Source organism: Schistocerca cancellata, chromosome 1 (genome assembly GCF_023864275.1).
Source record: "Schistocerca cancellata isolate TAMUIC-IGC-003103 chromosome 1, iqSchCanc2.1, whole genome shotgun sequence".
NCBI classification, from domain to species: domain Eukaryota; kingdom Metazoa; phylum Arthropoda; class Insecta; order Orthoptera; family Acrididae; genus Schistocerca; species Schistocerca cancellata.
In genome coordinates, this window is record NC_064626.1 from 852800745 (window position 1) to 852827512 (window position 26768).

The following is a 26768-nucleotide window of genomic DNA, read 5'->3' on the forward strand; positions in this document are numbered from 1 at the left end:
ATTTCGCCTGTCTCATACATCTTGCTCACCGGATGATAGAGTTTTGTCAGGACTGGTTCTCCCAAGGCTGTCAGTAGTTCTAATGGAATGTTGTCTACTCCTGGGGCCTTGTTTCGACTCAGGTCTTTCAGTGCTTTGTCAAACTCTTCACGCAGTATCATATCTCCCATTTCATCTTCATCTACATCCTCTTCCATTTCCGTAATATTGTCCTCAAGTACTCCGCCCTTGTATAGACCCTCTATATACCCCTTCCACCTTTCTGCTTTCCCTTCTTTGCTTAGAACTGGGTTTCCATCAAAGCTCTTGATATTCATGCAAGTGGTTATCCTTTCGCCAAAGGTCAATTGTTCCCTTATGCTCTCCCTGAAACTCTGTACAACCTCTGGTCCTTTCAGTTCATCCAGGCCCCATCTCCTTAAATTCCCACCCTAGAACTTAGAGCTACTTAAACCTAACTAACCTAAGAACAGCACACAACACCCAGTCATCACGAGGCAGAGAAAATTTCTGACCAGTGTAGAGAGACGTAACTAACTGACAATGGCCCGGAATGATACTGATGACCATTTCATTTTGCAATGCCCATAACATGATCAATAAATAGATACTGTGCCTTTGTCGAGGCGAACACCTAAAAGTATCTTGGTGACGTGTGGATGAGTTGAGTGACGTTATACGACGGCGACTTCCTCAGCGTTGTAGGAGACGTTGATAAAATCCTCATCTTGAACATCGCGTGTAATGAAAGGTACCAGAACTGCTCTCATTAATAAACGGTCACAACGCCCATATAGTACTAGGGACAGAAAGTTGGCTGAAACCAGACGTAAACAGTAATGAAATCCTAAACTCAGATTGGAATGTATACCGCAGAGACAGGCTGGACAGTGAAGGGGGATGCGTGTTTATAGCGATAAGAAGTGCAATAGTATCGAAGGAAATTGACGGAGATCCGAAACGTGAAATGATTTGGCTGAAGGTCACGGTTAAAGCAGGCTCAGACATGGTAATTGGATGTCTCTATAGGCCCCCTGGCTCAGCAGGCTGTTGTGGCTGTTGTGGCTGAGCACCTGAAGGATAATTTGGAAAATATTTCGAGTAGATTTCCCCACCATGTTATAGTTCTGGGTGGAGATTTTAATTTGCCGGATATAGACTGGGAGACTCAAACGTTCATAACGGGTGGCAGGAACAAAGAATCCAGTGAAATTTTTATAAGTGCTTTATCTGAAAACTACCTTGAGCAGTTAAACAGAGAACCGACTCGTGGCGATAACATATTAGACCTGGTGACAAACAGACCCGAACTATTTGAAAAAGTTAACGCAGAACAGGGAATCAGCGATCATAAAGCGGTTACGGCATCGATGATTTCAGGCGTAAATAGAAATATTAAAAAGGGTAGGAAGATTTTTCTGTTTAGAAAAAGTGACAAAAAGCAGATTTCAGAGTACCTGTTGGCTCAACACAAAAGTTTTGTCTCAAGTACAGATAGTGTTGAGGATCAGTGGACAAAGTTCAAAAGCATCATACATTATGCGTTAGATGAGTATGTGCCAAGCAAGATCGTAAGAGATGGAAAAGAGCCACCGTTGTACAACAACCGAGTTGGAAACCTGCTGCGGAAGCAAAGGGAACTTCACAGCAAACATAAACATAGCCAAAGCCTTGCAGACAAACAAAAATTACGAGAAGCGAAATGTAGTGTGAGGAGGGCTATGTGAGAGGCGTTCAATGAATTCGAAAGTAAAGTTCTATGTACTGACTTGGCAGAAAATCCTAAGAAATTTTGGTCTTATGTCAAAGCGGTAGCTGGATCAAAACAAAATGTCCAGACACTCTGTGACCAAAATGGTACTGAAACAGAGGATGACAGACTAAAGGCCGAAATACTAAATGTCTTTTTCCAAAGTTGTTTCACAGAGGAAGACTGCACTGTAGTTCCTTCTCTAGATTGTCGCACAGATGACAAAATGGTACATATCGAAATAGACGACAGAGGGATAGAGAAACAATTAAAATCGCTCAAAAGAGGAAAGGCCTCTGGACCTGATGGGATACCAGTTCGATTTTACACAGAGAACGCGAAGGAACTTGCCCCCCTTCTTGCAGCGGTGTACCGTAGGTCTCTAGAAGAGCGTAGCGTTCCAAAGGATTAGAAAAGGGCACAGGTCATCCCCGTTTTCAAGAAGGGACGTCGAACAGATGTGCAGAACTATAGACCTATATCTCTAACGTCGATCAGTTGTAGAATTTTGGAACACGTATTGTGTTCGAGTATAATGACTTTTCTGGAGACTAGAAATCTACTCTGTAGGAATCAGCATGGGTTTCGAAAAAGACGGTCATGTGAAACCCAGCTCGCGCTATTCGTCCACGAGACTCAGAGGGCCATAGACACGGGTTCACAGGTAGATGCCGTGTTTCTTGACTTCCGCAAGGCGTTCGATACAGTTCCCCACAGTCGTTTAATGAACAAAGTAAGAGCATATGGACTATCAGACCAATTGTGTGATTGGATTGAGGAGTTCCTAGATAACAGGACGCAGCATGTCATTCTCAATGGAAAGAAGTCTTCCGAAGTAAGAGTGATTTCAGGTGTGCCGCAGGGGAGTGTCATAGGACCGTTGCTATTCACAATATACATAAATGACCTGGTGGATGACGTCGGAAGGTCACTGAGGCTTTTTGCAGATGATGCTGTGGTGTATCGAGAAGTTGTAACAATGGAAAATTGTACTGAAATGCAGGAGGATCTGCAGCGAATTGACGCATGGTGCAGGGAATGGCAATTGAATCTCAATGTAAACAAGTGTAATGTGCTGCGAATACACAGAAAGATAGATCCTTTACCATTTAGCTACAGAATAGCAGGTTAGCAACTGGAAGCAGTTAATACCATAAATTATCTGGGAGTACGCATTAGGAGTGATCTAAAATGGAATGATCATATAATGTTGATCGTCGGTAAAGCAGATGCCAGACTGAAATTCATTGGAAGAATCCTAAGGAAATGCAATCCGAAAACAAAGGAAGTAGGTTACAGTACGCTTGTTCGCCCACTGCTTGAATACTGCTCAGCTGTGTGGGATCCGTACTAGATAAGGTTGATAGAAGATATAGAGAAGATCCAACGGAGAGCAGCGCGCTTCGTTACAGGATCATTTAGTAATCGCGAAAGCGTTACGGAGATGATAGATAAACTCCATTGGAAGACTCTGCAGGAGAGAAGCTCAGTAGCTCGGCACGGGCTTTTGTTAAAATTTTGAGAACACACCTTCACCGAAGAGTCAAGCAGTATATTGCTCCCTCCTACGTATATCTCGCGAAGAGACCATGAGGATAAAATCAGAGAGATTAGAGCCCACACAGAGGCATACCGACAATCCTTCTTTCCACGAACAATACGAGACTGGAATAGAAGGGAGAACCGATAGAGGTACTCAAGGTACCCTCCGCCACACACCGTCAGGTGGCTTGCGGAGTATGGATGTAGATGTAGATGTAGATGTAATGAACGATGAAATCGCTGCGGCTGTATAGTCGGCTTCACTTATAACCACAAGAACAGTCGTGACGATGATGTCACGTGTCTGATGGCAACCATGTGGACGTGCATACATGCATGCAATGTTAGAGGGACGTTGTATACGTAGAGGAGAACTGGAGACACCGGAAGGTATCAGATAGCTTCTACAATGGTATCACAGAGATTCTGAAACCAGATTTTAAGTTATAGAATTTTTCTAGGGAAGATATGGACACTGGCGATAGTTAATTTTTTATAAATTGTAGATTGAAACTGAAGAAACTATGGAAAATTACAGATTAAGTAGATGCTACCTGGATAGATTGAAGAAACCAGGAGTTGTTCATAAAAAGCAGTAAGCAACGTGTGAAGGAAATAAGAAAGAGAAATAGAGCGGAAGATGTTTGAGTAGCTTTGAGAGATGAAATAGTGAAGGCAGGAGAGGATCCAATAGGCAGACAGCGCCGATAAAACATTAGGTGACACACATAGGATTTGCAGCACAGAAAGAGGTATATATGAATTCTGAAGTCTTAAAAATTAAAATGACAGAAGGTGGAAAATAGATAAGTAGGTGTGCCTAGAAGTCAAATGCAAGGCTTTAGAAGCAAACACGGGTAGGGGAAAGATAGACGCCACTTAAAGAAAAATTAAAGGGACGTTTGGAGAAAGAAGAATATAAAGAGCTCAGATGTCAAGCCAGTGATAAGCAAAAAAGGGGAACATGACAGGTAGAAGAAATATATACGCGGACTGTATACGCGAAATGAATTTGGAGTCTATGTTATAGAAGGGGAAGAGGAAGCAAATGGAGATGAGATGGGAGATATGGTACTACGAAAAGAAGTTGGTGGAATAGTGGAAGACGTAATTAGAAACAACGCACATGGAGTGGGCGACATCAGCCTCATAATTACACAGATCGCTAAGAGAGCCAGCCGTGGTGAAACTATTCCACCTGGTGAGCAAAATATATGTGGCAGGCTAAACACCCTGAGACTTCCAGATATATGTAAAAAAAACCAATTTCAAAAATGCAAGTGAATATAACCTAACTGTCAGTTTAACAAATCGTGGCTGCGGAATACTGACACAAATTATTTACAGTAGACTGGAGAAACTGGAACAAACCGACCTCGCGGAAAACCAGTCTAGGTTCCGAAGATATGTAGCGTACAGGTGGCAATGCTGACGCTACTACTTACTTGAGAAGAAAGGCTGGAGCTTACATGACAGATTCAAAAAATGGCTCTGAGCACTATGGGACTTAACAGCTGAGGTCATCAGTCCCTTAGAACTTAGAACTACTTAATCCTAACTAACCTAAGGACATCACACACATCCATGCTCGAGGCATGCTTCGAACCTTAGCGTAAATTAGTTTAAGTTAGTTGAAGTGGTATGCAAGCCTAGGGCCTCGCGGGATTAGCCGAGCGGTCTCAGGCGCTGCAGTCATGGACTGTTCGGCTGGTTCCGGCAGAGATTCGAGTCCTCCCTCAGGCATGGGTGTGTGTGTTTGTCCTTAGGATAATTTAGGTTAAGTAGTGTGTAAGCTTAGGGACTGATGACCTTAGCAGTTAAGTCCCATAAGATTTCACACATTTTTTGCAAGACTAGGAACCGATGGTTCAAATGGCTCTATGCGCTATGGGACTTAACATCTGAGGTCATCAGTCGCCTAGACTTAGAACTACTTAAACCTAACTTAATCTAAGGACATCACACACGTCCATGCCGAAGGCAGGATTCAAACCTGCGACCGTAGTAGCAGCGCGGTTCCGGACTGAAGTGCCTAGAACCGCTGGGCCACAGCGGCCGGCTTAGGGACCGATGGCCTCAGCAGTTTGATCCCATAGGAATTTTCCATAAAGTTCCAAATTTTTCCTTAAAATGATCGACGACATATTATGTGATAAAATTGCACGTTATCATAAGAATCGCCTGAAATTCAAACCTTTTGATGGCAATGTGGGATTGTGTCAATTGATCACGTGGGTCTCGAACTCCGCACTATTTAGTTTTTCACCTTTCCTTCGAGGTTCCGGAAGACGTCGTGGTCAATGCTTTACAACCACATGGGCACGTACTCAACCATATCACTGAAAAACGGACCACTTTTACAGCATACCCCGTTCTCAACAGAGTGAGCAAATTCGGACCGAGGTTACACGGCATGTCCTTTCTTACGTCGTTATTGGTGGCTGTAGAGCGATAATTGTTTACAACACACAGCCCCAGACCTGCTCGGGCTGTGGCAAGGAGTACCAAGTACGCTCAGAGTGCACCTAAAGGAGGGAAATTCAAGTACCGACGAACGAAGCTGTACCCACACCCACGACAGCATCCCTGCCAGAAATGCGATGTCGCAGGAAATCGGCAGACTGGTGGTACGATGGCCGCTTTTGTCTCTGACATCCAAGACGACAAAGCTTCCAGACAGCATTCAGACATGGATATGGACGTACGACAGCTGGAAAAGAGGGCACCAAATCGGAGCAAGAAAAGAAAGAAAAGACGTCGCACACCGTCGGACGGTTGCTTTCTTCGTACAGCAGAAGGAGGACATGACCGGACAGACGATGACGAAACCACAGTAGAGAGTGGTGGGGTCTTCGATGACGACTGACGTTACACCACCGACTGCGATGCTCTTCTCTACACAAGAGATATCTTTAAGATAAATCCCCAGGAAGCCCCAGAACGCAGTGCAGTAGAAGAAGACCTGGCCTTAACAGCTGAGGCAAGAAGGTCCGGCCACAGGATTCGTCTTGGTAGAACTGAGCGGCTGACAGTGAGGAAATCCAGCCTCCTGCAACCGCAGGTATCATGGTTGAGGTAACAGTCCCTACAGAGGCCACATTATAGCTAATGATGGCCAATTCACTGATACCATCGACAGAGACCGTATAGATGACAATGTACACCTAATATGCGCGCCCCAACATGTAGGATATCAACAGGCGGTCCGCCTCGCGTCCATTAATACTCATACCATACGATCATCTATCAAGACGACCTCCGTCAAAGGTATGCTACTTGTAGCAGATATAGATATCGCTCTTTTACATGAAGCTTACGTCAACTACTTCCCGTCCCTGTATGATTACTACAACATGATATCACCAGCTTCAAAACAAGTTAGTGATATAGTGATACTCCTTAAGAAAGGCATCGTAGCGGAGGACGCCACCTACCTACGAATTGGCTATAACAGTACTTGGAGTGCAGCTTATCAGCATCAATGCTCCTTCAGGCACAGACAAACATAGTGTTGCGGCCACATGTAGTAAGCGTTGCTTCACGCAGTGGAGAATGGAAAAACAGAGGCAGCCGGCGATCGAGGCGTTGCGAAGTAAGCATGGCACAGATAGCTGTGCTGACAGCAGCAGTCTACCAACAGACTGACGCAAGGATGCACACTGACCGAGGCCGAGCGAAGCCTGGAGAGTGCTGAGTAAGGGAAGTGAGGCCAGCACGCTAAGTTACACTGCAATATACTGCGGGAGTAATAACAAAAAGCTACCACCGAGGGTAAAAAACGTCCTCCTGCCGGATATAAATAGTGGAGCGCAGGCATCAACGGACACAAGCCATTAGGAAGCAGTTCAGATCTGAGGACGGAAGTGTTCCGTGTCCGAATGTTCAATCTTCGTAGGTGACGATTCCGGAAGCCTCTTCCAGCTCGCAGGAGTCATCCGTTCGCCGCCATATGGCAACTTCAGCTCTGGAGGTCGGCCCGAGTTCGGTCGGCACCATGACTGACTAACTATAGCGAGAACGTTCAGCAGGACCGGCCGCAGCGCGGTCTTGGTCACAGGCGTCGCTGGGGACTGACGCCCGGACTTCGCAGCAACTGGCCCCACGGCGCGTGGTCCGTCCATGACGGGACCTCGCGGACATCGCGTGTGACGGCTTCCCAGCCGCCGGTGCAGCAGGCGTCGGCAGCTGACCTCACGGCGACGAGTTAATCTCAATCACAGGGCATCCTGGCTTCAGCGGAGCACTGGTGGCCTGAGGCCCGAGTGCGATCAGAGGCGCGTTGCGCGCATTGTCAGAGAATCTGCACAGCGGCAGCCAGGCGGAGTGATCCGCAGGGCTGGGCAGCGACGACGAGGGAGAAATTGTAAAGAAAGTTCAATAAATAATTGTCAAACTCCACGCCGTCTCAGTCTTTGGCGCAGCCATTGTGTCTGCTGCTAACAACTTGTAACACCATGCTCTAATGCTGTACTGATTTATTTTGCTTTTGTTTCATTTAATGTTACATTGCTGTGCTTCTGTAAATGTGTTTGTTTGAATAGATAACACAAAACTGTATACTCCTTTCTTTGTAAAAGCTTTGAGTCATGGTCTGATTCTATGCTGTGTAGCATATCTTTCATTTAAACTCTTTGTCCCATTTGGAGGCAACAAAACTTACTGTATATAATTGTAATTTTGTGTGAATAATTTTTTGTAGAGATGTCAATATGTGTAAATGTTTTGTTTCATTTAATGTATTTGGTTGCTGTTATGTAAACTGCTGACCTTCACTTAGGGTTCTTAGTTAATTTGTATGTAAAAGGTGTAGTGGTTCCCCTCGGGAACGGAACTGTGTAGCGCGCGCAAATTGTGGTTGGCCCAGGTAGGAAAGGTGGAACTGATAGTCAGTCGGGGATGAGCTACGAGTCGGGGACGAGCTACGAGTCGGTGCACTGCCATGTAAAAGATGCATATTATGCTGGTTCCGAGAGAGGCTTTTCCTGCCGCTTTCAAATGCCTCGGAAGAATGGATAAATAGCTGGAAATATTCTGGGATTGGTATCAATCATCGCCACCAAGAAATGACAGAGTCCAGTAATTCTACCTAACAACATGCAGTTGCCACCACATTGCGCAATCATTACATCGGAATACTACAATGATGTACAGTGAAGGATCAGCTTAATGGGTGTGTTAGTGTGCTCAAATGTAAGGTAATTTATATCTGAATTTATGTACCTAACCTGATTTTTCTCCTCATCATAACACCTCTCAGGTTCCTCTCCGTTTGAGCTAAAGTGATATCCGAGTGTCCTTACTAAAAGAACATTAAAGCCCAATGTTTTGCTCATTAATGCCTCTTCAACATAGTAAAAAGAAAGTTAAAGTTAAGGTGGCAAGAGAGTGAGTTAAAGTAAATGTTGCTGGCTGAAAATATTCCTATTAAAACTGCTTATTAAAGTGCTGTTGTTAACTTCAAAATTAAAAGTTCTTAAGACTGAGGCTTATAAAGTAAATGATCACATTGTTGTCTGTAGTAAATTCTAAAAGGTGAGACAGTTTCTTGCAATTTTGTCAACATTGTGTTTCGCTATAGTAAAAGTGAGAAAGCTGCAGTTGTGAAACGTTATATACTCATGTTTGCTAAGTGTTTGTCTCTCTTGTGTATTAGAAGTGCATATTAATAGTAATGGGAAGACCACTAATTATAAAAAACCATAATTTCTTTAAAGCCTGAAAGTAATAGGGTGTTTTGGTATCTCTTATATTTTTGCAAATAGTTTGTGCTGCTCCAGTTGTTAGCTTCAATCTTACCGTGAACATATGTATGTGTCAGAGTTCCCTGCACTCGCGTGTGACAAAGTATAGGTTGTGTTTATCCATTAAAGTTACTAATAACTATTTTCTTGAATGAGAATGTTAATCATTCTCTTGCCTAGTTAGGCTGGCGACCGTTTTCTTTATCAGTTAAACAGTGCAGATAGGCAAAATTTTGTTTGTTACTGTTCAAATATTTACGTAATTCTGACTTTCATTTCCGATAAGCCACCTCCGTTAGGAACAACACGGTCAACCTAGCAAAATTCCTCTCAGAGGGTAACACTGTTCTGTTGCTTTATACCATTATTAATCCAACAAAATAATTCTGTTTTACAAATTGCCTCCAGTTTTGAGGTTAAGGTATAGCAGTAGCAGTTAGGAGTGTTATAAACTGGTGCAGAAGTCGTAACAAGTACTGCATAAGCCGTAACAAGTAGCGCCAGAAGGCGTAACAGTATAGACCGATTGCGCTGTTTCGCGGATGAAATAGCCTCGCTCTTTCTACGACGGTATGCTCATTGCATCCTCGGCGGCTATTTCAGTTGTGTGCCGACGTTCAAAAAATTGTTCGGAGCACTATGGGACTTAACTTCAATGGTCATCAGTCCCCTAGAACTTAGAACTACTTAAACCTAACTAACCTAAGGACAGCACACAACACCCAGTGATCACGAGGCAGAGAAAATCCCTGACCCCGCCGGGAATCGAACCCGGGAAGCCGGGCGTGGGAAGCGAGAACGCTACCGCACGACCATGGGCTGCGGACTGTGCCGACGTCGAAGGACCTAGTCCCACGTTGTAACCCGTGCCCAGAATTAAGAACATTGGTACGAATCTACAGCTGGTAGATTCATGGGAGCAAGTCAATGAAGACCGCGCCGGATACCAGCCACTCGGCCAGCCGCATCGATCGTGTGCTCGTCACGCGCCGTCCCCAACTTGCTATCTATGATGCAAAACTATGGTCAGCAGCCTTACCGGCCACGCGCTATATGTATACACCATCGCCCTCCAAAGACAAGCAGGTTTATCGAAACTGTGGCCTTTGGAAAATGAATGTGGCGACCTTAAAGCTCCCGAATGTCACCAAGTTATTGAATAAGTTTGGAAATATTGTCAAGACCGCCAACTAATATACCTTAGGCATTGCGTTGATGGTTGGAATGTACCAAACTAGCGATATGGCGTGCATTGATTGCGCTGGAGTGGCAACATTCACAGTGGAGATGGCAGACTTAACTTTTATTTCACGATATTGCGAGAATGCACCAACCAGTCCCCCTGTTCTGAACGACAGATAGTGGTACAACGAGCCAAGGAACGAATCATTGCTATTATGGATTCTCATCTGGAAGGAGTAGAGGCCCGTGCGTGGGCAATAGATTGGGTCGCGAGCGAAAGCCCTATAACTGCACCATGTCATTAATGGACGTAAGTAGGGCCGCAGAGATCTAACTCATGCCATTGACACAGAGGATGGCACACATCTGACGCGAAAAAATGACATAGCAAATGCCTCCGTTAACCACCATACCCGATTATACACCGAAGAAGAACTCAAGAGGACAGCCCTACAAGACGTTACTCAAAGTCTCTCTGGGGCACTCGATTAAGAGGCGGAGGCCATACTACTGGAGGAAATTAACGAGGACGAAGTGGTATAAGCTATAGGCAAGGGGGCGCTCAGTGAGTCACCGGGGTGAGACGGAATACCCTCAGAGTTTTGACAGACCTTGTTTTCTGAACAGTACGAGTAGTGCTAATGACAAGATGAGCATACGTTGTTATTTATATATACACTCCTGCAAATGGAAAAAAGAACACATTGACACCGATGTGTCAGACCCACCATACTTGCTCCGGACACTGCGAGAGGGCTGTACAAGCAATGATCACACGCACGGCACAGCGGACACACCAGGAACCGCGGTGTTGGCCGTCGAATGTCGCTAGCTGCGCAGCATTTGTGCACCGCCGCCGTCAGTGTCAGCTAGTTTGCCGTGGCATACGGAACTCCATCGCAGTCTTTAACACTGGTAGCATGCCGCGACAGCGTGGACGTGAACCGTATGTGCAGTTGACGGACTTTGAGCGAGGGCGTATAGTGGGCATGCGGGAGGCCGGGTGGACGTACCGCCGAATTGCTCAACACGTGGGGCGTGAGGTCTCCACAGTACATCGATGTTGTCGCCAGTGGTCGGCGGAAGGTGCACGTGCCCGTCGACCTGGGACCGGACCGCAGCGACGCACGGATGCACGCCAAGACCGTAGGATCCTACGCAGTGCCGTAGGGGACCGCACCGCCACTTCCCAGCAAATTAGGGACACTGTTGCTCCTGGGGTATCGGCGAGGACCATTCGCAACCGTCTCCATGAAGCTGGGCTACGGTCCCGCACACCGTTAGGCCGTCTTCCGCTCACGCCCCAACATCGTGCAGCCCGCCTCCAGTGGTGTCGCGACAGGCGTGAATAGAGGGACGAATGGAGACGTGTCGTCTTCAGCGATGAGAGTCGCTTCTGCCTTGGTGCCAATGATGGTCGTATGCGTGTTTGGCGCCGTGCAGGTGAGCGCCACAATCAGGACTGCATACGACCGAGGCACACAGGGCCAACACCCGGCATCATGGTGTGGGGAGCGATCTCCTACACTGGCCGTACACCACTGGTGATCGTCGAGGGGACACTGAATAGTGCACGGTACATCCAAACCGTCATCGAACCCATCGTTCTACCATTCCTAGACCGGCAAGGGAACTTGCTGTTCCAACAGGACAATGCACGTCCGCATGTATCCCGTGCCACCCAACGTGCTCTAGAAGGTGTAAGTCAACTACCCTGGCCAGCAAGATCTCCGGATCTGTCCCCCATTGAGCATGTTTGGGACTGGATGAAGCGTCGTCTCACGCGGTGTGCACGTCCAGCACGAACGCTGGTCCAACTGAGGCGCCAGGTGGAAATGGCATGGCAAGCCGTTCCACAGGACTACATCCAGCATCTCTACGATCGTCTCCATGGGAGAATAGCAGCCTGCATTGCTGCGAAAGGTGGATATACACTGTACTAGTGCCGAGATTGTGCATGCTCTGTTGCCTGTGTCTATGTGCCTGTGGTTCTGTCAGTGTGATCATGTGATGTATCTGACCCCAGGAATGTGTCAATAAAGTTTCCCCTTCCTGGGACAATGAATTCACGGTGTTCTTATTTGAATTTCCAGGAGTGTATTTGGCTATGCTGGTACTGATTTTGTTTTTAACATTTGACGATGCTACTATTGCTGCATTCATTACGACATTGTTTTTATAAAAACAAATGCGGAGATGGTCATTATAGACCAAAACCGGTAATCTGTTGACAAAAAGTTTATGACCATAGATGTAAAGTAGAGGAAATTTATCCTATATTGGGGTCACTGTTTTATTCGCGACAATGTCGCAGCTTGTGAGACAGAAAGAAGAGTACAATCGTTTTTATTCAAAGCAAAGAGTTCAGAGGAGCATTATACTTGTTTCAGGTGGAATTTTGAAGCAGTTAATGCGGTACAGCTAAATGATCTGTTGGAACTAAAAGCACTTCTTTATGTTGACGATTTTACACTAATTCCAAGGAAAGAAAATGAATTGCATTGGCTGTGAATTGAATAAAATATGCTACGAACATAGCCTGAAAATACGGTACAAAAAACTAACAACACCACGTTCTTTTTAGGTAAACACCAAACTCTGACTACAATCGCTATTAACAATAAAATAATGGAACAAGTCACACACTTCAGATAACTTGGCTGTCAGGTAACGTATGGTTATGATGAAGATACACGATATAAAGTAAATAAGTTTAGTAATATTAACGGAATAATCGGCAGATATCTGGAAAACAAAACTCTAAAATGATACAACTGAAGTTTTATATGACGCTCGCTCCAGCAACACTATTATGAGGAAGAGAACTACGAGTTACAAATAAGAAACAAGTTCTTACGATACACATTCTTACGATATCCATAGAAGGGTGATGGGGTTTCCAAGAAGGGTCAAGATCTGTAAAAATATGGACATAAATATTGATGTCAGAAATGAATTAAGCATATGTAGCGTTACAGAAATGTCGGGAAATAAGAGTGAGACCTGATCAAATGGTTCAAATGGCTCTGAGCACTATGGGACTTAACATCTGAGGTCATCAGTCTCCTAGAACTTAGAACTACTTAAACCTAACTAACCAAAGGACATCACACACATCCATGCCCGAGGCAGGATTCGAACCTGCGACCGTAGCGGTCGCGCGGTTCCAGACTTTAGCGCCTAGAACTGCTCGGCCACATCGGCCGGCGATATTTTTAGTAGAGGCAGTTATAATACAGGTTGTCCATAATTAGAGTTCCACTGCTTGAACCACTGTAAACACAAAACAGTTTATCATATGGTATCCAACATCATAGAAATGCTGTAAGACTATGCGCTGCAGGGTCTGCGTTGGTTGTAGTGTTAGTGTCGTGACTTGCTGTTAGGCGCCGGTACTGGTACGGCGACGTTGAGTTGGAACACAAGCATCAGTGTGCGTTACAGTTGCAGACAGTCAACACGGGTCTGGACAAGGTGAGCAGGGCATTGCTCGTAAAACTGTTTTATCAAAACAACAGCAATAGTGCTGCTGCTCCTCTCGAGTATCGGCGCATTAAAGGAGTACGGAGAGGTCCTCTTTCCGCACCTGGTGAAAGACATGATTTAAAAAATTCAGATTAACTTAGGATTTTGGGAACTACTCGTGGGAGAGGCCAACGGGCAATTGCGCCACAAATTGTTGAGGAAGCCACTGTTGCTGTGGCTGAGAATACTGGACGCAATGTGCAGTATTGGTTCAAATGGCTCTGAGCACTATGGAACTTAACTTCTGAGGTCATCAGTCCCCAAGAACTTAGAACTACTTAAATCTAACTAACCTAAGGACATCACACACATCCATGCCCGAGACAGGATTCGAACCTACGACAGTAGCGGTCGCGCGGTTCCAGACTGTAGCGCCTAGAACCACTCGCTCACTTCGGACGGCTGTGCAGTATTTAAGCGGTGCACGAGTTGTGTTATCACAGCTGAACATTTCATTGCCCATCGCTGGAAATGTGCTACTAACAATTGTGAAATGGAATCTGCACTGCGGTTCCAGGCTTTCGTGACCTGTAACGTAAACATGGTACTCAATTAACAAATTACCCTCTCATGTGCAAATTAAGATGCATTTCCTTCAGTAGTTCATTCGTTATTGCTCTCCCGCGTGTCCTTGGAAATGCTTCCGCTAAGTTTCATTGTTCTATGATCGCTCTTTTTCTCAAGCACCGAATATTTAACAGTAACTACTTGGTAAATGAAGGTGAAGATCTAGTAGACGTGCGATGAGCTCACGTGGCTGGAGCACTGAAGATAAGGTGTGGTGGTTTAATGGCAGGGCCCAAGCCAGAAACTGTGACGTGCGTAACGTTGCTTGCCTTTGAAAAGGGCAAGAGTCAACCTCTGCTCCGAATCTCTCACTCAACGAACACCAGACTGAATGTGGATTTTTCGTTCTCTTTCATCTTCCCATATTTGTTTTCTTCCATTTTGTTCAACTTTAGCTACCATTTCCGTGTCTGATTTAATTTTATAAATTATATTAAGGGTTATTATCATATTGTTACGCACTTGAAAGAAACTTGCGAATGCAGATACATATCACATATTTTAAACCAGTGGGAGCAACAATTTTACTGAAAATAAAAATTAAAATAATATTCCTCAAAACCCTTGCCTGCAGTATCAAAGTAAAATTTATCCTCTTACCATTATTGGAAGCTGTACCTTACCAATTAGTAAACCTCTTTAAATTATACAGAATCCAAGTCAGTTACCACACCACCAACAAAATACATTTCAAAGCCATTAACAACATCAATCAGCACACAGAACGCTTTGAAAAAACAGATATTTAAAAACTCACTCGTATTAACTGTGTCTCTCTACGCACTGAAAATTGCCTCTTCGTTCGGCATTTCATTTCCTCCCATTGTATTTTGCTAATAATATATAGAGGGTCTGTACAAGGGCGACGTACTCGAGGGTGATGTTATGGAAATGGAAGAGGGCGTAGATGAAGATGAAATGGGAGATAGGATAGTGTGTGAAGAATTTGACAGAGCACTGGAAAGACCTAATTCGAAACATAGCTCTGGGCATAGACAACATTCCATTAGAACTACTGATAGTCTTGGGAGAGCCAGCCATTACAAAACTCTACCATCTGGTGAGCATGATGCATGAGACAGGCGAAATATCCTCTGACTTCAATAAGAATATAATAATTCCAATTCCGAAGAAAGCAGGCGATGACAGGTGTGAAAATTACCGAACTGTCAGATTAATAAGTTGCGGCTGCAGAATACTGCCACGAATTCTTTACAGACGAATGGAGATACTGGCAGAAGCCGACTTTGGGGAAGATCAGTTTGTATTCCGTAGAAATGTTGGAACACGCGAGGCATTACTGAGCCAACGACTTATCTTAGAAGATAGATTAAGCGAAGGCAACCCTATGTTTGTAGCATTTGTAGACTTAGAGAAACCTTTTGACAATGTTGACTGGAATACTCTCTTTCAAATTCTGAAGGTGGGAGTGATCAAACACAGGGAGCGAAAGGCTGTTTACAATTTGTGCAGAAACCAGATGGCAGTTATAAGAGTCGAGGGGCATAAAAGGGAAGCAGAGGTTGGGAAGGGAGTGAGACAGGGTTGTAACCTCTCCCCGATGTTATTCAATCTATATATTGAGCAAGTAGTAAAGGAAACAATAGAAAATTTGGAACAGGAATTAAAATCCATGGAGAAGAAATAAAAACTTTTAGGTTTGCCGATGACGTTGTAATTCTGTCAGAGACAGCAAAGGACTTGGAAGACGAGCTGAATGGAATGGACAGTGCCTTGAAAAGAGGATATAAGATGAACATCAACAAAATCAAAACGACGTTAATGGAAAGTGGTCGAATTAAATCAGGTGATGCTGAGGGAATTAGATTAGGAAATGAGACAGTTGAAGTAGTAAATGAGTTTTGCTATTTTGGGAGTAGCGAGGATATTAAATGTAGATTGGCAAGGGTAAGAAAAGCGTTTCTGAAGAAGAGAAATTTCTTAACATCGAGTATAGATTTAAGTATCAGGAAGTCTGTTCTGAAAGTATTTGTATGGAGTGTAGCCATGTATGGAAGTGAAACATGGACGATAAATACTTTGGACAAGAAGAGAATAGAAGCTTTCGAAATGTGGTGCTACAGAAGAATGCTGAAGATTAGATGGGTAGATCATATAACTAATGAGGAGGTACTGAACAGAATCGGGGAGAAGCGGAATTTGTGGCACAACTTGACTACAAGAAGGGATCGATTGGTAGGACGTGTTCCGAGGCATCAACGGACCTCCAAGTTAGTATTGGAGGGCTGCGTGGAGGGTAAAAATTGTAGAAGGATGTAACCTCCCCCATACTAATCGGCCTATCCTGCTTACGATTTAAAAGATGACCGTGAATCGCGTGTATACCTAATGGAATTTCTCTAATTGGATTAGGCCATCTTTCGCGAAGAAGTAATATCGATAAGTAGGGGGAAAGTGTACAACCGATCTTTCTGATAGAAAAGTCTACTAAAATTAAAGAAAGTAATTAAACCGAACAGGGCTACAATTTGGAAAAAATGAAAGTTATTTTGTGCATTTACTCACAAACAACACTGGACAGATAAGGGGTACCACTGATCATGAGTGCAAAAGTTACACTAATGAGCGAAAAGGAAATAATTACGGTCGCCAGCCCACTATGGCGATTTACATCCAAAATCGTGTACAAGAAGATGGTAAAGAAAAACATTTATTATTCAACACTGACGTGGCAACTGAAGATTGTCGCGTGTTTTGACACTAATTTTAAGAGAGTATGTAATGATAAAGAAAACTGAGAAGTCACTTTTACGTTAAGTTTGTCATTAAATTTTGAAAAAGGCAATCGAGTAATAATTTTAAAATATCCACTTAAACTGTATGTTAGTATTGGACTTCGTTACGTGAACACTGACTAACGTTATCAAAGAAATTTAGAGAAAGGCAGGCACTTTTTACTTTGAAGTTACTTAATTTTCAAATTGGATTTCATATTATTGTCTGAACAACTGAGCCTTTTTTACTGACTTGAACAGAATTATGTACTAGAATATGTACCAAACCAAACAGCCATGTGCTCCAAGCTATACGTAAAATAAATAAAACTTCCGGACCCTTAATTTTTGCATTTTCATTGGATTTGGATTTTTTCCTGTGATAGATTCGCAAACCTCGGTTAGCATATAACGAAAAAAGGGAACAACGACCCTGCTTGGTAACAATGTCTGTGGGTAATGAGGGCACAATCGCCCTGAATTTAACTAATTATTGTTTAAATAAAGTTTATTAATCAAATCACATTCAGTTGTGCTGCTGGGTTAGCTGTTAGTACTTTCTACCAATGAACAGTCTTACTTCAGTGCTGTGCGAGCGACGAAACTTGGAGCCGACGAGAAATCTGTGTTGCTGGAATTGCTGAAGTTGTTGAAAACGATAGCATCTTGTGGGGCCACGGCTAATTACAGGAACGGGCAGTCGTAATTAATACAGCCTCTTCCGACCGTCCACTGTCCTTTCTCCTGCTACTAGTCATCTGGATGGCGCGCGTGCATGATGCCGCCGAAATGGCACACTTTCTACTGCGCGAGCGTTAACACCACACTTCCGCACACTACAAGTGCTGGAACCCGTCTCTCCCTCTCTTCGCGCGCTCTGCGCAACATCCCTCTACCCAAAGATTTTACAACGCACAAGCACTGCTATTATCGTTGCTAGTCGATGCAAATAACAATTCCTATGGCTTTTTCCCAGAGCTTGTAAGTTTCACAGTAAAACACAGAAAAATACAATGAAACATCAACAGACTTCTGCCTAAATGTGCACATACAATGAAGTAATGTCCTTACTTATTAACAGGAAGCATTTAAATTACAAATGTTTACATACAGTTCATATATATATATATATATATATATATATATATATATATATATATATATATTTTGGTAGCAGGTGCCATACATCCAGCATTTTCGGTGCTACAAGGAGACCAAGAGATGAATACACGAAGCGGATTCAGAAGGATATAGGTTGCAGTAGTTACTTGGATAGGAAGAAACTTGCACAGGATAGAGTAGCATGGAGATCTGCATCAAACCAGTCTTTGGACTGAAGACCGCAACAACAACAACATATCGTGGTAGCTATCTTTGCAGTACTTCATCTGTAGCTACTATGGTCAGTTACGATTAACCGATATAAGCACTGTGGGCATCGATTTTTCATATTCGCTGCACCTATTGTAAGTAGGCTGTTTAGGTTTTTTTATTGGTAACGCCACCTCTGTATGAAAATCAATGGCTGTGCTGTGTGCAGTCTGTGGCTAGTTTGCATTGTTGTCTTCCATTGTAGTGTTGGACAGCTGGATGTTAACACCGCGTAGCGTTGCACAGTTGGAGGTGAGCCACCAGCAGTGGTGGATGTGGGGAGAGAGATGGCGGAGTTTTGAAATTTGTAATACTGGGTATCATGAACTGCTATATACATTATGGCTTTTGAACACTATTGAGATAAATACATTGTTTGTTCTCTATCAAAATCTTTCATTTGCTAACTATGCCTATCAGTAGTTAGTGCCTTCAGTAGTTTGAATCTTTTATTTAGCCGGCAGTAGTGGCGCTCGCTGTATTGCAGTAGCTTGAGTAACGAAGATTTTTGTGAGGTAAGTGATTTGTGAAAGGTATAGTTTAATGTTAGTCACGGCCATTCTTTTGTAGGGATTTTTGAAAGTCAGATTGCGTTGCGCTAAAAATATTGTGTGTCAGTTTAAGCACAGTCGTATATAAATTGTTCAAAGGGGACGTTTCATACTATTTCATATATTTGAGGGTCGGTTTGTTTTTCGACCGATAGGAGCTCTCACGGATTATTGAAGGCCACGAGATGAGACAGTATTCACTAGTCTATTCTGTTCGGTTCTGTTCTGCTTTGTTCGGGTGTTGTATTCGGTGCTGTACTATTCTGGATGTCACTTCGTGGTCGGGGGGTGAGGGTGGGTGAAGGGGCGAACGGATCACGTGGTGGTAGCAGACGTATCCTCCGCCGGACGCCTTCTGGGGGCTTTCAGAGTACAGAAATAGATGCAGAAGTGCTTCCAGACAAAAAGCTGGCATTTTATACTACTTCGTGTCACCAGTTCTAAGCAGTCTGTACATGAAGTGCTTTTTTTTCGATTATAAGATAAAGAGTGCGTTTAATCTTTTCTACGAAAAACATTTACGTCGCAAACCAAGCTAAAATACACGTGAGCAAAGTCAAAGAGCTCGCTTGAACATGTGAGGTATCAGCAGTCGTACACCGACAGGAAAAAAGGAGAAGCGAAAAGTAGCGACTGGCGAACGTGTTGCGGCCTGGAACATGGCACTATGCGTGCGCCCACGACAGAAGGCATTTATCGTATGAAGGTCTCTCTGGCCGTAGAAGGCTGTTTATACAGGCTGTCCCCTTCATTTCCGGGCCGCAAGGTCGTAACTAAGGCACGATACAATTTGTGCTAACGACGTCCTGCGAAGATAACATTAACCAGAATGGCGTGAAATAGTTCTGCCGTAATCCTATCATAATCGTGTAACATCCATTTAACGGGCTTCAGTCCTGACGTAGCACTCCATATGCGGGCGGCCAGTTTCCGCCCCCTATACGGCGCTATATACGGCTCGGTACTGCCAGTCGATAAACGGGGCCCACACTTCAACCTCGTTTCAATGCTCCATGGGCTGAAGATTTACCTTTCCACCGTACCGAATATTCTGGTTTATAGTCGCACATTTATGCTACAACGACCGAATCTCAGCGACGCGCACTTCTTATAACAGGTGAGAGCCAGTTAGGAAACGTAGCTTACATCGATGTTACAAACATGTTTGCAACAAAATTCTGTTTAATTTTGACATCTATATTACGGTGTAACCAGGATTCCTCCATTTATTAATTTCCGTATCAGGAAATACGGTCTTCATGCAACAAACCAACAAAATTTTTCGAATAGCATTAGAAAATATGGAAGACACCTTGTTCTTACCAACGAAACAAGTAAAAATGCAGCTGCATATATCTCTGGAATAGTAGATTAATCATTAAAATGTATCAATATGAGTGACAAGTTCCAATAGTGGCTATGAAATACTGCAATATGATAATTTCTTATATGTAAAGAAACTTTACGAACATTTATGGAACATTTATCGGTTCTTGGAGGAACATGGACAAACTTCAATGCAGAGTACTATGTTCCACAGTGATATTTATTTAATCGTTAGTTATGAACAGGCTTTCGGCTTCTTAGACCATCGTCAGATAACTTTATTCCAAACAGATAGCTCACACAACTTCAACGAGAGTTCGTAGCTGTATAAAGACTGTTGTACAACGATATGTGACATTTTGTGACTGCATTGTTGCAAAACACATGCATCGTGTAATACCCAGAGAGACTGTGAAGACATAAATGTTATATTACAGCATGTTCAAATATTAAGACTATATGACCGTATAGACCAGGGCTTAACAACTGGTCGGTTTTGAGCGCGAGTACTCGCGTCTGCTCAAGCACGTGCTCGCGAGCAGGTGCAAGGTCGCGGAGTAGGGAGGGAGGGGAAATGCGTGTGCACGTTTGAATGTGATCTCGCATTCTTAGCAGATTTAACTAGCCGTCTGAATGCTTTGAACATTTTACTACAAGGTAAAGATCTGCTAATTACTCATTCCATAGATCGAATACGAGCTCTTAAAATGAAATTGACACTTTGGGTGAGTCAGCTGGAAACAGGAAACCTAGCTCATTTTCCTAAATTATCATCCATGCAAGATGTTCACAAAGGCTGTGAACGTTATTCACATAGTTTAGTTGATCAGCGCTTTCAAGATCTGACAGCACTAGACAGTGATTTTGATCTGTTCTCTCCATTTTCAGCGAATATTTAAGAGATTCGTCCTGAGCTGCAGCAAGCAATTATTGACCTGCAGTGTGACAGAGAATACAGAGACAAATTTCAGAACAAGAAAAACATTTTGGAATTCTACAGACACTTCCCTCAGGATAGATTTCCTCGTTTGCACGAACTGGCGGCTGCAATAATATCAATGTTCCGTTCCACGTTGTGTTGGTGAACAACTGTTATCTGCAATGAAATGTAACAAGACGCGCCTGAGAAACGCATTGTCTGGTCGAAATTTAAACTGCACGCTGCGCCTAAAATGCACAAGAACAATTACTCCGAACATAGACGCAATTGTAAAGGGAAAAAAGTACAAGATAACCGAGAATCCCACACTTCAGTGACACCTTTTATTGTGTAACAGTTCACAAATTAATACGAATGTAGAGGCATACACTAAGCCTATAAAATTATGTGGCACGTGTACATTCTCCTTTATTTGTTTCATTTGTCGCAGTAATAATTCGTGAGTGATATCCCTGCAGGTGGCCACGGATTTACATTGACTGGCGGCAGCTGTTGTGTGCCCCACGTGACTCTCCCCACTCTCCGCTCTGGTCCGGTAGTGGGGGTAGCGTGTTCGCGCTGCTCCGTGCTCGCGCCTTGCTTCTCACAGCTTGCTCCGCGAGCACGTATGTTGTGAAGCCCTGGTATAGACGAAATATGTTGTACAAGTGTTCCTGTTTATTCAGCACAAAACTATCCAGTTTAAAGCTTTCCTGCTGTCTAAACACTCTACCTAGGAAGTTAGAATATTCTGACCTCCTTGCATTCTACTCTGCTGTGATAGGTCGAAGCTAACTGGCTTGGTGCCGGAACTAAACATAGCATAACATTTAATTGACTACATTCCGTTATCCTCGTTTTGCTTTTGTTGATGTTCATCCTATAGCGTCCTTTCAAGACACTGTCCATTCCGTTCAGTTGCTCTTCCAAGTCTTTTGCTGTCTCTGATTCGCAACTGAACGGAATGGACAGTGTCTTGAAAGGACGATATAGGATGAACATCAACAAAAGCAAAACGAGGATAATCGAATGTAGTCGAATTAAATCGGGTGGTGCTGAGGGTATTAGATTAGGAAATAAGACACTTAAAGCAGTAAATGTGTTTTGCTGTTTGGGGAGCAAAAGAACTGATGATGGTCGAAGTAGAGAGGATATAAAATGTAGACTGGCGATGGCAAGGAAAGCGTTTCTGAAGAAGAGAAGTTTGTTAACGTCGAGTATCCATTTAAGTGTCGGAATTCTTTTCTGAAAGTATTTGTACGGAGTGTAGCCATGTATGGAAATGAAAGATGGATGATAAATAGTTTAGACAAGAAGAGAATAGAGGCTTGTAGTGGTACTATAAAGAATGCTAAAGATTTGATGGGTAGATCATGTAACTATTGAGGAGGTACTGAACGGAATTGGGGAGAAGAGGAATTTGTGGCACAATTTGACTAGCAGAAGGGATCGGTTGATAGGACACGTTCTGAGGCATCAAGGGATCACCAATTTAGTACTGGAGGGCAGCGTGGAGGGAAAAAATCGTAGGGGGAGACCAAGAGATGAATACACTAAGCAGATTCAGAAGGATGTCGGCTGCAGTAGGTACTTGAAGAAGAAGGAGCTTGCACAGGATAGAGTAGTACGGAGAACTGCATCAAACCAGTCTCTGGACTGAAGACCCAACAACAGCAAACCACTGCAAAATCTCACTAAACATAGCAAAGAAAGAGCAACACGTATAAACAGAGATAACACCAGTTTATATACAGGTTGTTTTACAAGTCATATTTCACACTTCTAGAGGCTGCAGAGGAGACTTTGTAGATCAAGTTTTACGCAAGAACCCTGGTGTGGGAACGTCATCCAACGACGCTACAGAGCGCCAAAGTAATAGGCGCCGACGCCTCAAATGTGTATATATACAGTGTGATTAAATGATGATGTTACAAACATTCAAGGATGATCAGGTAGGACGAATGTATCAATCTACATCTACATCTACATCTACATCCATACTCTGCAAGCCACCTTGAAACGTCCCCTTAGAACAACTTATACACTGCTTAGACTGACACACAATATTTTTTTAGCGCAACGCAATCTGACTATCAAAAATCCCTGCAAAAGAATGGCCCTGACTAACTTTAACCTATACCTTTTACAAATCACTTACCTCACAAAAATCTTCGCTACTCAAGCTACTGCAAAACAGCGAGCGCCACTACTGCCAGCTAAATAAAAGATTCAAACTACTGAAGGTACTAACTACTGATAGGGATAGTTAGCAAATGAAAGATATTAATAGAGCACAAACAATGTATTTACCTTAATATTCATAATTGACATTCAGTCTTACAGATTATCAAAACTCCGCCATCTCTCTCCCCACATCCACCACTGCTGGCGGCTCACCTCCAACTGCCCAACGCAATCTGCTGTTCACATCCAGCTATAGCAGTTCATGACAACAATGGCAGGCAACAATGCAAACTAGCCACATACTGCACACAGCACAGCCAGTGATTTTCATACAGAGAGCGCTACGTAACGTTGCCAATAAGAAAACATAAACAGCAAACTTACATAAAGAAAGCCTAAACAGCCTACTTACATAGCCCCCATGCTCCCCACAAAAAATTTTACAAAATGTTTTTGGGCAGTGGCCAATACATATTTGTTAAATTTTTTTTTTTCATAATTACAATAACAAAGAAATCAAATGCACACACTTATTTATACAATGTTGGTCAAAAGCTAAAATTTTCTCACAGTCCATAAAGACAGTCCAGATTGTTCATCATAATAGTAATTACAGTTTGTTTGCTCAAAGTCTGAGCAGTAAAATACAATGCACACGGAAGTAGTGGATTTCCATGCAGTCTTGAAGAAGCAGTGTTGTCCTTCCAACGGAAAGACAGTGCTGACTCGTGACATGCTGACAGGTAATGGGCCACAACAGAGCAAACCCACAGCAGAGTCAGTCGACGTTTCGAAGAATATTGGTAGGTAGGTCATCACTGAGCAGACCCACTGCAGTCCTGGTAGAGATTGTGGTATTTGTGGGCCAACAGAGGTGTAGACCCACTGTAGTCCTTGTAGAGATGGCCAGCAGCCATCTGTTGCGACTGTGCAGGTGCACAATCACCATTGAAGAGTCTTGCGGATAATAGAGCAAGTCCATAACCACCACTTGTGCACTCACAAAGTTTGTGGAATTGTCCTTAGAACCAGCAATGCTGTTATCCAGTCCCTTGCTGAATTATTAACACACGTGCAAACACTAACAGTCCCTACTTCTCACATATTGTCCATATACTATGACCAACAGAAATGTGTGCAGTGAAATGAATGCTTACAAGTTACTTAATTTGATTAACTGGCGTCAATTACAATTATATAACATAAGAATACAATTACAAAGATACAAAATACATCATTAAAAACATAACAATACAGATAACATTTGTAGTACAGGCTTTACAAAAGAATAGAAATAAACATATACATCAGTGTTACAGGAATGATGACATGAGTACATACATAAAAGATCAGAATCACTTTTGAAACGTCAACTTCACACATGAGCATTAAAACAAAACAGAATAAATAATGTCTAAGCATCTTTACAAAGAAAATAACAGAATATTAGAAAAATTCTACAACATAGCTCTCATCAGCTAAACACATAAAGACAGGAAAAAAACACAAATACACAAGGGTACACAAACACATAGTGGGATAACACCAAAAGGAAAGGACAACACACAATTACATATTTGGAAAAGGCAGCAAAGAGGAAAGGACAGGGTTTGGTTTACTGCAGTATATTGCTTGGAGAACTCCCTTCATTCCATAGATCGTTCGTCTCTTCAACCTTTGCTTCCACCAAAAAAATCCTATCCAAGCATGCTTTCTGTATTTATGTGTTCACATATTTCTTACCTCATTATTTATTTCCAAGATAATCCTACCTATACCTCCTTCCTGTATTCCATTCATATTTCTTTCAAAATAATTATTTCTGATTGTACAATACTCATTGGGGCCCAAATCTTTCTTCGCAATGCATTCTTTACCTATTCTCCATAGTCAGTTTCTTATATAGTCTACCCCCTCTTAAGCTAACTTAAATCTACTGAGCTCAGATATATATACCAAGGGACGAGGCAATGCAGCAAAAAAAAAAAATTAACACAAACATCAATGACAAAATATAGAAATGGCAAAGCAAGCAGCATAAATTAGCAAAGCAAGTGCAATATTACAACTAATATAAGGCAATGCAGGAAACAAGAAAAACTAGCTTAGAAGAGTAACACAAGGTCAAATTCAGTAACACTATGCCTGACAAACAGCAGCAACTTATACCTAAACATGACATAGCTCAAGCAGAAAAAATATTACAGGAAACAACAATGCAGACAAGGGAAATGCATATTCACATCTTAATGTCTATGTAATTAAAGTGGTGCACCATAACAACTGATTGTAAAAAAATATTACCATGTACCTGAAAAGAAAATTAAGTGTTACTGTTACTAGTTACTTCTTATTGTTCTTTCCTTTCCAAGTGCTCCTTTTTTAAAGAATGTGGATTACAAAATTATCATTTAATAGATCTGTTGACAGAAAGAGTTCACATTAGCAAATGCATCTCATTTTATAAAAGCAATGCTGCAACACAGCTGGAAACCAGATATCAAATGAAATAAGCAATTACACAAACCAAAGCATAAAAATATCATTCAGTAGTCATGTGACATTTCATTTCATAAGTTAATGGCTCTCAACTCTCGTAGAAAGACACTTGTCATAATCAGGTGTGCAGATGTAAAAATATTTCTTGTCATTTTGTTAGACATTTCAGTAAATATCATAAATTTTTAAGTAACGAGGGTGTCGCATTAGCGATGAAAGGCACATCCTAATGGCTTATTCTCCAGGTGTTTGACACAGCTGTGTGCCCACAAGGCATTACAAAAATCATATGTTTTCAAGTAACGAGCGTGTCGCATTAGCGATGCCCTCTACAAAGGTATGTCAACAGCGAGTTTAATGGCCTCCCTTTGTCCTTTTCTTCCACCTGTGCCTCTGGCACACCCTAATGGCTTTCTTTTCTACCTGAGCGTCTGAAAAGGCTTGTTCTCCAGGTGTCTAACACACCTGGGTGCCCACGTCGCATTATGTGCAGGTGGTCACTTAACTTTCTTACGGAAATATTTACGACAGCAGTTTCCGCTACAGTGACAGTCTCATATAAAAATATTTCACAGGTCAAGAATTTGCGTTACAAATCTGTAGAGACAAAATCCAATTGACATAACAGAGTCCAAAAAATTTTCGTCGGCATTGTAATACATTCACGCATTTACATACATTTCATAACTCTTAAAGTACGATTCTTGGTTTCCAACAACCTTTTTCACAAGTCAAGAGTCCCTAACTTCTATTCATTACACCTTACCTTATTCGTCGACACTTTTTCAATATTTCATCATAACAGATACATAGCATACTCAAATAACTCATATAGCATCAGCTTATTGATCATAAACATACCGCAACAGCATAATA